Source organism: Sitophilus oryzae, unplaced genomic scaffold, assembly GCF_002938485.1.
Source record: "Sitophilus oryzae breed Bouriz unplaced genomic scaffold, Soryzae_2.0 scaffold_2006_pilon_pilon, whole genome shotgun sequence".
Classification (NCBI taxonomy): domain Eukaryota; kingdom Metazoa; phylum Arthropoda; class Insecta; order Coleoptera; family Curculionidae; genus Sitophilus; species Sitophilus oryzae.
The window spans coordinates 1,459,436-1,472,809 of NW_022146732.1; the positions used below are offsets into that span (position 1 = coordinate 1,459,436).

The following is a 13,374-nucleotide window of genomic DNA, read 5'->3' on the forward strand; positions in this document are numbered from 1 at the left end:
ATAATGTTACTAATATAATATACTTTGATTGTAATGTTTGTATCATATAATTTCTTAAAAATATCAAGTTAGTGGATTAATAGCAATTTTAGACATATATTTTATCGAAGAGTGTTGATAAGACTAAAATAAGCTTTATGTTTTATCTTTTTCTCTTTAGAAGGGAGATGGTTTGTATCGTAGAATACATTACAGTATTTAATATCGTGTACTTTGATATTCTTTTCTTAATTTACTGCAATTTCTTGTTTCCTATAATGCCAAATCTTGACAATATGGTGAAGGTTGAGTTTTGATCTTATTAGTTTTATACCTGTGTTTATACAAGACCAAATTAAGACTTAGTTTGTGATTTATATTAAGATCTTTCTTATAATATTTATTATGTCTTAATCTTATGCTTTGTCTGGAAAATAAATGTTAAAATATCTTAATTTTGCATATCCTATTCCATCCTTCCATTAGGAAAAATATGGTTTATAAATCATATTATAGCTAAGAAAATCACATAAATTAGGTGTAAGAATAGAGAAATCTTAAAGTAGCAGAAAAATTAATGCAATATATGTATAAGCAGAATTACACAAGGTAAAACTGTTAATGTTGCTGAAGCTGATTCTACAATTTTAATTACGGAGGCTAAAAGGCCTTTTAAGGCCTCCGTAGTTTTGATGGAATGTTAAAAAAACCTATTATGAACATGACATGGAGCTACAGCATTTAAAAATTAAAAAAAAAGGAAAACTTGGACATATAATTTCCAGAATTTTTAATAAAGCCCTTTTAAACGTAGCATAATAATGTAGAGCAATTAGATTAATTATAGGAATCTAGAGTTTTATTTCTATTTAATTTTATTGACTATGAAAATACATAATAAGCGTTCACGTGTTGTGCGAAATATTAAAATAATAATATAAATCCTTGATATAAATAATATACCGCGTACTATGATTGAAAAAAAATAGCGTTAGCCGATGACTATGAAATGAAGATCGCTGTCATTTTATATGGGAAATGTCCTCAATCGTCATTTCCCAGCCAACTGGACGCCGTTTTTTCGATCATACAGTATATATTGACAAAAAACACTGAAAAGCACATATTTGTTTTTTACTGAAAATAATTCCAAAATAACTTACAATCTGGCAACATCGAAGATGTGCGCATGCGTAGTGTCTGTGACTATATGCAGCAGAAACTCGTTTCAAGGTCAGCCACCGGATCCACACCATTACCCATTTTATTAAAGTAAAATTACTTAAACTGCGCAAAAGTACACAAAAAAAATAATAAAACGACAAGTTGGCATTCTTTGTATACATACATGTAATTTTAACATAAGTTGATGTTTTTAACGAACCTTTGTCTTATAAAATACATATTTCTTATTAATTACTATCTCTTTAATATTATTATTAATTATTTACTTGAATTACTTGTAATTTTCCATCAATTAAATAATTCACGATGAGAATTGGCATTCTCTAGACTTTACGCAGATTCAATCCGACAACGCCGGTCCCCGGTCCTTTTGTCGTTTGCAATCGAAGGATCCGCATGTCCTCGCGTCGGTTGCATCGATTTTTTTAATTTTCTGACGAAAAAGTGCATTTAGTGTACAGAATTTATGCGTAATCTGTTACTAGTGTCCTGCTTAGCCCCCTGAAAAAGTGAGTACCCGTAATTTTACGTATTTCTGGAGATATTTTAGTTTAAAATTTTTCGTTTTCACAACATCCATCCTTCTTTTGAATGTTCCTCTTTAAGTTGCTAATTTTTGCAAATATTGTTTAAATAATATACGTAGATTAAAAGAAAGTACGGAAAACTATGTATTTTCGGTACTTTCGATACTGCGTGTTATATAAGGGTAAAATAGTACTACATTTTTGGTAAATTACGTAATGTATCTTTGATTTTTTGTTTAATTTTTTTGGTCAAGGAATGTTTAAATAAAATGGCCGCCTGTTGGAATTCGATGTCTTGATTTTTTCTAAATTGCTATTTTTAATTAAGTTTCTTTTAATAGGATATACAAGAGTTTTCTGTATTTTTTAAAAATATAAGACGCGCATTTTAAGAATATTTAAGTAGTAGTTTTTTCTATTTCAAGTTTTAAATAGGTAGGTTCATTAAGCTTTTTATTAAGTATTTTATTTGTTTAAGAATACTACATACACACCTATATTTCAGAATTTTTCTAATAATTTCTGATATTATTTTAAAATATATCTCTTTAACACGCGCTATAAGTATTAAATATCAGGTCACTATCCTCTATGTAACTTCTTTTTACACTTAAAAAATAAAGGTTTTTGTGTTGGCTAATCATTTTTGCTTTAAATTGGCATTGCACAAATAAAGCAATTGTTACTGTATTTTTGTAACAAAATCTTTCTATAAAATTTGTTAATGTGTGTTGCCATTTTTATGTATGAACTACTACTTGCATTGTATGAGTTTTCAATTTATATCTGATGGCGTTTAAAAATATTTCTCTTTTTAGACGCGTTATGTAATATTACACACATTGGCACATTTTAATTCTGTTTCTACATGTTTTTTAAAATTAGGTAGTTCTCCATTCTAGGTATATTCAAATTTTTTAACTTAATTGTAGGTTGATAGGTCGGTACGTTGTAATAGTACCTAGATTATAAGTATGATCTTATATCTTTATACTCTGGTGGTATCGTACTGTATTTTTTCTTGTACTGTGCTATTTGTTGTTTTCCAAAATTCTAAGAAATATTCTATTTGACTTTTCTAGCTTTTTATTTCTTATTAAGGGGTTTTATTGTCACTAAATGCACTTTTAACATGACACTATTTGCAAATTTAGGTATTATAACTTAGTATATTTTATAGTTCATTAGTATATGATATATTACAGATTACAGACAATATCCAAGTTATGTAAAATAAAAATCAGAGTTCACAACTTCGGAGGATATAAAACAGTTAATTTTTATGAATGTATAAATGCCCTATCTCAGCTTAATTTATAATGATTATTTTTTATACTGTTGTAATATTTCAGTCTACAGCTTAGAATAGTATCTATGAATATTTCAACATTTTTTCTTTTTAGGCGCGTTATTAATAGTTCCACAACACCACACTTCTTCCACACTCACACGAGCATTGCTAGCTCTCTGTGTTGGTTAATAAAATTTCCTAACTCAACATTAGTTCATTTTGTTAGCTGATGCGATTGGTTAACAGTGTTTTTGTCGGTGTGGATCCCCGGACTAGATGATTCCAGAGCGCGGCGCGGCCTTCCCCAAGAGAGGAGACTTCTTGGGTCACCCCCTAACCCTGATGTTCGGGCATCGATGACCTGTGTAGCATGCAGAGGTACCCAAGGGAGTCACCACCCTCTGGTTTACGAGCTAGGTGTTCTAATGCTAGAGGCTTCGGCCGGATACAACCTGGCACCCAAGCTCCGAGATTTCTTCGTGCACGTATTCCGTGACCCTCGAAGAGGCAGGGGGCGGGATATCGGACACATTGAAGATGATGAGGGGGGTCCGCCTGTAGGGGGTCCCGGTGGATGTCCGTCCGACGGGTGACGAGGGTGACCCCAGACGAAGCGGCTTAATTGGGATGGGAACTGACTGGTGAGGCTTAATCGTCGACCAAAGGGTCGAATCTGCATAAGGAAGGCAACCAGCACACACTCGCAGGCGGGTCGTGGAAACATTTTTTGTTTTTTCTTTTGGTCTATCCCGCGTCGAATTTTGAAGGCAGAAAATGTCGGGAGGAGGCAAGCATAACCAGGCCTAACTTAAACCTGTTAAAAGTAAGTCTAATTTTTTTATATTACATTAAATTGTAAACTTTTGCATGTACTCTCTACCAAATAACTTTTTTATCGCATCATATAGCAATCAAAATTCTTTTATATAAGTGTTGTATATTTTAGTTTTTTTGTTACAACATACACGAGCTTCAATTTAAAGTACAATATCTTGTATAGTAATTAGAGCAACTCTTTTAAAACTTATAGTAGATATAAATTTAAATTCTAATATTTAACTTGTAGTTACTTATATAACTAATTTTTTTTCCATTTTTTAGGACAACCCGGGTTCGGAGCGCGATTTTAAAAAAACAAGATTGAAGAAGACAGAAATTCTATCTACATGCTGCATATGATCAGTCCCAAAAAATTTCGGATTGTTCCAGGGACCGTCGAATACCTGGAAAACGTGTTTAATGCCAACTCTAGAGGATTGACCGAAGTCCATGGAGTTAGGGGCTTTCGATGTGCCCCATAGCAGTGAGACGACACTGTTTTTTCGCCGGATAATTATTATAGTGGGACTGAAAATGAACTTGAGCACGATATGATGGTGAGTTTTTATATTTTTACGTTGTTTTTTTTTGTTGTCTATAGCTTGTTTTTTGTTTCTTCTAGCATATGTATTTGTCAGAAATATTCTAATATTATTCCTTTTCTTTTACAGGTGATACAGTGTGGCTTGGAGAACTTCAAAAATTCGGTTCGCGTCGTAGTTCCAAAGCAGTAATTTTAGGTTCTCTACATTATAGAATACGGCATTAAGTATTCATTTTTTAATTTGCAGTTTTTTACATATATTTTTACTTTTTTTCTTACTCTATAAAAGGCTTTAATTTAAAGTTTTTTAGAAATAATAAATAAATAATAAAAAAATAACTCCAAAGAAACAAAATTACATAGCATATTGTTTTACTATTATATTTCTAAATAATTATTTCTTGTCTTATTTTAAAATTGATAATATTACTTAATTCTTTTAATAGTAATTTTTAATTGAAGGTAAATTAATAAAGAATGTAACTTTACATTATAATCATTAAAAATAAAGTATTAGTAAAATTTATTTTGCTCCTGCATAAATCTTTTTATTACTAAACTGCTTTGGAATGAATATTTTGGGGACAATAGCAGGATTAGGGCCATCTTCGAGATGTCATCAGGTAAATTTATATAACTTTATATTTATCTTTTTCTTTGACTAAAAAAGTGTTTTCCTTTTTTTAGGTAGGTGCGCTGGCGTAGGTGTTTGTTGTAGCGATAGTATTCCTATTTCCCCTTTTAAAAAATGATTGTAAGACGCCTGAAATTTGTATAAGTTAGTTATATAAGTAGTAGAATAAGAATTGGTGAGGCTTGGAAAATAGAAGAGGATAGAGAAAATGGAAGAGGATTGCTGTGAAATAGATGGAAAGGAGATAGAAGATGTTTGATGGAAAGAGGAGGATTTTGTTCATTTAACTGATGTTTTTTGAATGACATTTGGAGCAACTATAATGAGGTATTTTTTTTCATCTTGTCACTAAAAATAAATACTTATCACAACATTTATTTTTTTTATAGATGTTATTTTGATCTTGGACATCAAGTTTCATTTAATTGTTATTATACAAGCATATTCTGTTGGTGAAAATGTAAAATGGCAGCTGGTATAACAACTTGGATGAATTATTAGGAACACCAAAGAAGTTTTGATAGAATTTAAACTGGGAAAAGCTCATAAAAGACCAGTTTAGGCTGCGGTAGTACCAGGACCTTAAATTGGCTTCCACAACACAGATATCTTTCAAAAATAGTAAGTTTTAACAAATTATATATATTTTTTTTTAAAGTTAATGGAATACTTGAAAATTATGATAAGTATTCATTATTTACAAGTTTAATATTTTGAATTTATATACAAATATTTTAATAGGTATTGTTACGGATTGTGTGGGTCCTCTAATTTAAACTCAGGATAAAATACTTGACGAATTTATTTTCTCAACAATTAACTATTTAAAAATCCTTCACCAATTTGTCGACATTCGCTATGCATAATATATGCAATATTTAATTGGAAAATTATTATATTTTTTTATTTAGTTTAATCTAATTTGATACTTCAATTTTTCCTGTTTATTTTAATTTTTAGATGTATACAAATTAAAATAATAATTTAAATATTGATTTTTTTTTTAATTTTTAGATATTTGTTCGAGTGATGTACTGGGCGTTAACAGTTGTTGTTACAATTCTGCAAATGAGTTACTACTGTACATAAGTTTGAGGAATATCAAGAAATGTTTTGAATGAAATGATAGTGAAAAACTTGTCCTCAAATGTCAATTTCAAGATACAATCAATAGTACTTAGATTGATTGGCCTCCATTACCATTATGCTATAAAAATGGTAAGTTATTTATCTTATCTTTTTTTTTTATTATGCATTTGCAATGCATAATAAGATCTGCAATTTTGTATTTAACTGCAAAATTGTAGGCTTAAAAATAAAAATAACTTGTAAAAATATTAATATTTTTTTTAATCTCAAAATATACTTATGATACAAATATGTGCATCAAACAATTTTATCTAGTATAAGTACTTCCTTTTTGTAAAATCTATGAAAATTTGATAATATTTTAAAGAGTTGTTACTTGCAGTTGTATTTTTTTTAATATCTACTTAAAATATTAAGAAAAATATGATGAGAAACTGCTTTAAAATTTTTTTTACTTTATTTACTTTTACTTTACTTAATTTTTTTTTTGTATTTTTAGTGAGCTATCCATACCAATTGGTGTTAATGGACGTTTTGACAGTTGCTGTTATTAATCCAAGTTCCAGTTTTCATGGAAAATCTTTAATGGACACAGAAAAATGTCTTTTACTGGACCGACTTCAACACCTCTTGCGTTTTAATAATGGTAAGTTATGCCTATCAACTTATTCTTATAAAATTTCATTGGAAAGCTTGAAAATGCTGAAAAATGATTATTTTTCCATCATAATTCAAGCTCAGTAATACATACACTGTATTACTGGTTGCATATCGGCGATCTTGGAAAAAATGCATAATTTTTAAATCTATTTTAAATAATTATGAAAGTTTCCACTAAATTTTGTTATTTTTAGTAAAGCAAAAACCTTATTTATATTTTTTCGATCATTAAAACCGCAAATATAAAAATTATAATTATTTTTTATTAGAGGAAATTAACTAATAATTCCTTTTTAAGTCTATCTAAGATCATTATTGTTGGTTTAATATGACTTATTAATGGTTTTTATTTATGATTTTACATAGTTTTAATGTATTTTTTTGTTTTCAGAAATCTTCAAAAATTGCTTTAAAATAAATTTACCTAATATTTTCTTTAATTTTAGTTATACAACAGGACTATTCTATTGCTGTTGGAAGTCAACAAGTAGTACTAGTATCATGGTGGACATCAAAAGGCTTTAAATGGAATGAAACTTGCAGGAAAAATAAAGGAAAACCATTTTAGACTGTATACGTAATAGCTCTTAGAGTTGATGCAGTCCTTCATCAATGATCAATGGTAAGTTATTTATCCCTTTTTTTTATTAAATTTCTTTGACAAGGTTGAAAATTATGATAAATTTAGTATAAACAAACTGACGTCATAAAAATTTACTTATTTATTTTTTTGTGCTTTTAGTCACCTAAAGAAATGGATGGTAATGGACGTTTTGACAGCTGCTCTCACAAGTCTCAACAAACAAGTTGCAGCTTTGACGGAAAATTTTTGATTGGATACAGAAAAATGTCAGTCGTACATTTCAGTCAATAGAACCAGGGTTGAACTCGACATCTGTTGCCTTTTAATAATGGTAAGTTATTTTGATCATTTTATATACAGGGGTTTTTTTCATACAATTGGTTCATTAAAAGTTTTTCGCGGTATATATTTTCCTAAGTCTATAACTAGTTTAATTTGGACTAAATTTCATTTTAAAACACTTTTAATGAACTAGTTACCTGAAATACCCTGTATATATTGTAATAAGATGGCATTGATAAGTATGAAAATTCTGTAAAATTATTAAATTTTGCAGAATATTATACTCTGCAGTTTGTACAGTGTTAACATTTTATTTTGCCCTAAATTTTAACAGGTTTTAACTTTTTTATTTTGGAAGCTAGAACATTCATTGAAAAAAAGAAACTATAAAGTTTTAGCTCAAGTTTTAATGTGTATTTTTTAAATGGAAGACCCTATATACGTTAAAAATATATTAGATGGCACATTTTTTAATTTCTGAAAGACACTCGTGCCCTTTCTTTGTAATAGTTTATCAAAATTTAATAAAAAAATACACCAAAATTATGTTTATTTTTTTTTTAATTTATTGGGCATTTCACTTAAAATTATACAGTTTTACGTGGTTTTACCAATAACTGGATGATACTTGAGAGTGTATGACATTTATAATAATAAAACCGTATTAAAACTTGACTGGAAAACTTATATATATATTTTTAAATTTATATTTGAGCTCAAAAAATTATGGCCAGTTAAAGTGAAAAAAAATACACTGTTAACAGTGTTTTACTGGTTGCATATCTTCTAAATTTATTTCAAAATTATTAAAGTTGTCACCAAAATAACACAATAAATTTACAAGTTATTACTAAATATTAATTTTTTCTTTTTCTATATACCGTATGATCGAATAAAAACGGCGTCAGCGATGGCTATGAAATGACGATCGATTATATTTCCCATATTAATTTACATATAAAATCGCTGACGCCGTTTTTATTCGATCATAGGGTATCTTAGAAAATTAAATATTTATTTTTTGAATTATAATTAACTCATTATAATAATGTTTTATTTTCTTATCAAGGAATTTTACAATTTTTCATATCATTTCTGAAGTTATCAATAAAAGTCTTTATTTTAATTTTATATAACTCTTTATAACTTATTCAAATTAATATAAAAAATGTGTATTATTTATTTGTTATCTTACATAGTTCCAAATATTAAGATAATTTCGTCCTATTGCTGCCAAAAGTCATTAACTAACATTTTTCCGAACAACCAAATTCAATCACTAACTATGTTTTGAAGTGGAGAATCGATTGCAAAAGTAATTAACTAAGATTTCTGGCTATTTATGTTTTATTTTAATACCGAATAGTTACTAACTATAACATCTTTATGCAATGCAATTCATCTTTAGACGCATTTTTCTCGGAATTAATAAAAAGTAAGTTAGTGACTTTTGGCAGCAACGGGATGATTTATGTTGTTGTCTGTTTTCTGATAGCTTCAAAAATTGCTTTAATAAAAATGACCTAATATATTTTTTTTATTTAGATAAACGAAAGGACAATTGCTATTAGAAACAAATAAGTCGTACTAGCTGCAAGTAATATGTATGGTGGTCATGAAAGAGATTTAAACGGAATGAAACTTGTACAGAAAAAATCAAGGAAAACCATTTTGAACTGCTGCAACTTAATCGCTGTTAGAGCGGATCCAGTTCTTCGTCATTGGTAAGTTATTTATCTATCTTATAAAATTTCATTGGACAGCTTAATATTCAAGCTGTTTTGTTCTAATATTAGAACAGCTAACTATTAAAAATAGGCAAGACAAAATAAAATGCTGATACTGTATTACTGGTTGCATATTGTTACGGATTGCGTGGGCTCACTAATTTAAACTCACGATAAAATACTTAACGGATTTATTTTCACACAACTTATACTGATTACAACACACAATTATTTTAAAAAATCCTTCGCCAAATTGTCAACATTCGCAGTTTTCATTAAAATTATATTTTAATAAATATAATTTTAATTAATCTTTTTTGTTTTGTTTTTATTAATCTTGTTTTCAGATATCTTCAAAAATTAGTATAGTAAAAATTTACCTAATATTTTTTTGGAATTTTAGATATACGATGGGACAATTGCTGTTATAAATCCACAAGCCTAACTATCTGCAAATATTATGGTGGACAGTAAAAAGCTTTAAATGGAATGAAACTTGCAGGAAAAGACTCAGAAAGACCATTTAGGACTGTACTTAATAGCTGTTAGTATGGTGGCAGTCCTTCATAACTGGTAAGTTATTTATCTCTATTTTTTTCTTACTAAATTTCATTGACAAGCTTGAAAATTATGATAAGTTTTCATAATATTCAAGCTGCACAAGTCTATGAGGCCAACGTCTATTCCTATATGTCGTTTATTAAAAATTGATATAAAAATTTGTCAAAAGTATTATTTAAATGTATCAAAATAAAAAGTTTTCAAACATACCAATTATTATGCAAAGGTGAAAAGATTAACTTAATTAAAAAAATATGAATCTTGTTTTTTTAACTTTTTATTATTTAATTTTATATAAATTTTTATACCAATTTTTTATAAATGATATATTGTGGATTGTGGTCTACCTGGCAGAAATAATTGTCATCAATTGTTATTTCAAAAGCAACTATGATGCTGTTTTTTTTTTCACATAGTGTATATACAAATTATTCATTTATAAAACATAGTTATTGCATTACTAAAAATATATTTATTTTAATTTTTACAGAGTTCATTTTATACATTTTTTAATATTATTTTTGTTTTATTTTTTAGATATCTCGGCATTTTCTTAACAATCGATATCAACAGTTGCTCCTACTCCTCACTTTCCTCTTTCACTCAACACGAAGAAGACTCAACTCTCAATGCCTCACCAAGGTTCGTTAGCTTCATTAACAATGTTATTGTTTCAATAAATGTGTTTATTGGTTTTTATCATCTTCTTAACTATTTAAATATATCAGGCGTCATTTTAATGTTAATTTTTTGTAAAATTTTGATAATCTGGATAGAAACTTTTTTTTTCCTTAAGCTTTTGCCAATATAAAACTCTAGTTAAGAGCAATACACTTTATTTTATGAATAGGACCATTATCTCTGTTAATATTGTCTTTATATTTATTTATTTTGATGCTTTACTTAATATCTAGTTGCCTCTAGTTTGAGGGATGTTTGATTAATTTTAAATCATTCAAATCAATGCAATAATCTTTATGGAGGATATGTTGAGCAACATAATACTAATTTGTTATAGTTTTTCATTCAAGCTGTATTTCAATCTCACCTATCTGATATTTACTTCCATTAGTTCAATCATTAAATTGTTATTAAATAAAACTATATTGTATTCTGGATTTCGTCAAAGGTATTTTTCAAAAGAATCAAAAAACAATATTTATAGGCTTTTATCATTTCCAATTTATTTTTATTTTGTACTATTTATATTTTCCTAAGCTTCTCTAACTTTATTCCAGATTATCAAAATTATAATTTTTATACTTGCGCAGCTGCGTCACTATAGCTCTATGAACACAAGTATTATTTTTAATGTTTATGTTTTTTAATATTTCATTTATTGTATTAACGCAAAACTAAATTTTATAGAATTTAACTAACTATATCTTCAAACAAAATGATAATTTAATAGTTAATGGTCAATTTAATATTTTTTCATAAAAATTAAATGTGATTATTGAACACCAATGTCAAGCTATTAGAAATTAATTATTTTTTTTTGAAATCATTCTTTTTACTAAATCAATTTTGGATACTTGTGTTCATATAGTTTATTTTTGCTTTTGAGAATTATTTTTGGTACCCTAACAGATGTTTTTAATCAATTTATATGATTTTAAACCGTTTATGTTTATATCTATTTTGTACTTAAATTTTAGTGATAAAGTTTTTTTCTTTAACACAGAGAGCAATGCACTTCATGCATTGTTTTTTTTATATTCAGAATTCTCTTTTATATAGTGTGTCCCCGGAACGTCTTTACAAGAGCTTTTTTATTATTAACATTTTCATATAAAAATATTTTTCTCTTTGATATTTTCATTTCAATTTTTTTAAAAAATATGTGAACAATGTTAGGACACATTTAAAATTATTTTTCGTAGATATACTGTGCGATTCAAGTATATTTATATTAAAATTGCAGTTGGTTATATGCAATGTTTTGTGTGTGATAGTTAATATACTGTACTCCAATCAAAATTGCATAAATTATTTCTTTTGTCATTTTTTTTAGTATTACTGGTTGCCTAATTGATTCTTATATAATGTTCTTAATCATTAAAGCAAATTTTATTAATATTACTTTATTAAAAAAAATCTCATTTCCAGTAGTAATTTTTTCTCTCAATTTTAGTATTTGAAATATCTCTATATTTTTTTCATATTTATTTAACATCTCTATTAGACCTCTACGACCCATCGTCTCTGAATAATACAAACTGCTGTTTGCTATGTGTTAATAAAATCGTTACACTTACGTTTAAGATAATTAATTACACCTTATCTTTTTAATTACTATATAATTTTATTTTTAAATATGAAACAAACTTTATCTCCTAAAATTTATCAATAATTTTAAATATGAAAATAGTCTGTTGGGTATATAATATATTTATTGTAGGATCATTTGAAATATCATAAGCCAATTTAAATTGTAAGAATTAACATTTTTCACACAAAAAATAATTCTAGTTTTATATGTGGCATATGTTTTTTCAGGTGACCTTTCAAAATTTAAAATATTGTGACATAGATTTTATACCCCTTAAATGTCACAAAAAATATATTTTAATACCAATTTTGTATGTTATTTCATGTATTAGAATTTTATAAATATTGTTTTAAATATTTTGTTAATAATAGTGATCTATAGCTTAACTTTGCTATCTGTAATAAGAAATAGGTATTTCTAAATATTTTTTGCTGAAAATAAATAATATTATTTTATAACATTAATTAAGCAAAATAAATTTGAAGATCCCTATTATTATCAAATATAATAATTCAAACGTCACAAAAGTATTAATTTTTGCCACGTGATTGACGTGGTTGAAGTAGTGTCAAATTTAACGAGCGTAACTATAGTTTCTCGATATATAATTACTTACAAGGTATTACTTTTAAATATTTTTATATTTTTTGCAATGTTTGAAATTGTTTAAAAAATTATTTGTGACGTTTGAAAAAAACATGTTCTATTCAGAGTAAAAATAACTTTTTGTGCCTCGCCTGTAATGTCGAACGTACAGTCTCGCCGCAAAAAGTATCATTTTTACTCCTAATAAAACAATATAGCGTATGATCGAAAAAAAAAAACGGCGTCCAGTTGACTTGGAAATGCGAGCATCAATTACATTTCGCTTATAATTTTACATATAAAATGAGCGATCTTCATTTCATAGCCATTGCCGACGCCATTTTTATTCGATCATATTGTACTATTTCTGTATAAATGTTATTATCTGTTTTCTGTATATTATTGTGATCTATTGCTGTACATTGTTATAAAAATGTTTTGTATACATCTATATTTTGTAAGTATTTTAGAGGTTCTGAGCACTTCGTTTACAGTCATTTCTTTTTTAATTTTTAATATTTTTTTGTCATGTCTAATAATTAATCAGCTAATTAAGAATCATATTTTTAGTAGGTAAAAAAGAATAATTTACTACAGAGTGACCCAATGTTCCAAAAATAATCATGTTAGGTGTTC

At 27.2% G+C, this 13,374-nt stretch overlaps 1 long non-coding RNA gene across 1 annotated transcript; it reads left to right on the plus strand.

Annotated features, from left to right (window-relative positions):
* The first annotated feature begins 1,539 nt into the window (after positions 1 to 1,539).
* LOC115883939 lies at positions 1,540 to 12,827 on the plus strand. Its single transcript, XR_004050469.1, has 13 exons — positions 1,540 to 1,673; positions 3,095 to 3,805; positions 4,084 to 4,358; positions 4,473 to 4,968; positions 5,033 to 5,306; positions 5,369 to 5,600; positions 5,994 to 6,197; positions 6,568 to 6,714; positions 7,175 to 7,350; positions 7,471 to 7,642; positions 9,139 to 9,317; positions 9,724 to 9,893; positions 10,419 to 12,827. It is a non-coding gene; the product is annotated as an uncharacterized LOC115883939 (long non-coding RNA).
* The last annotated feature ends 547 nt before the right edge of the window (positions 12,828 to 13,374 follow it).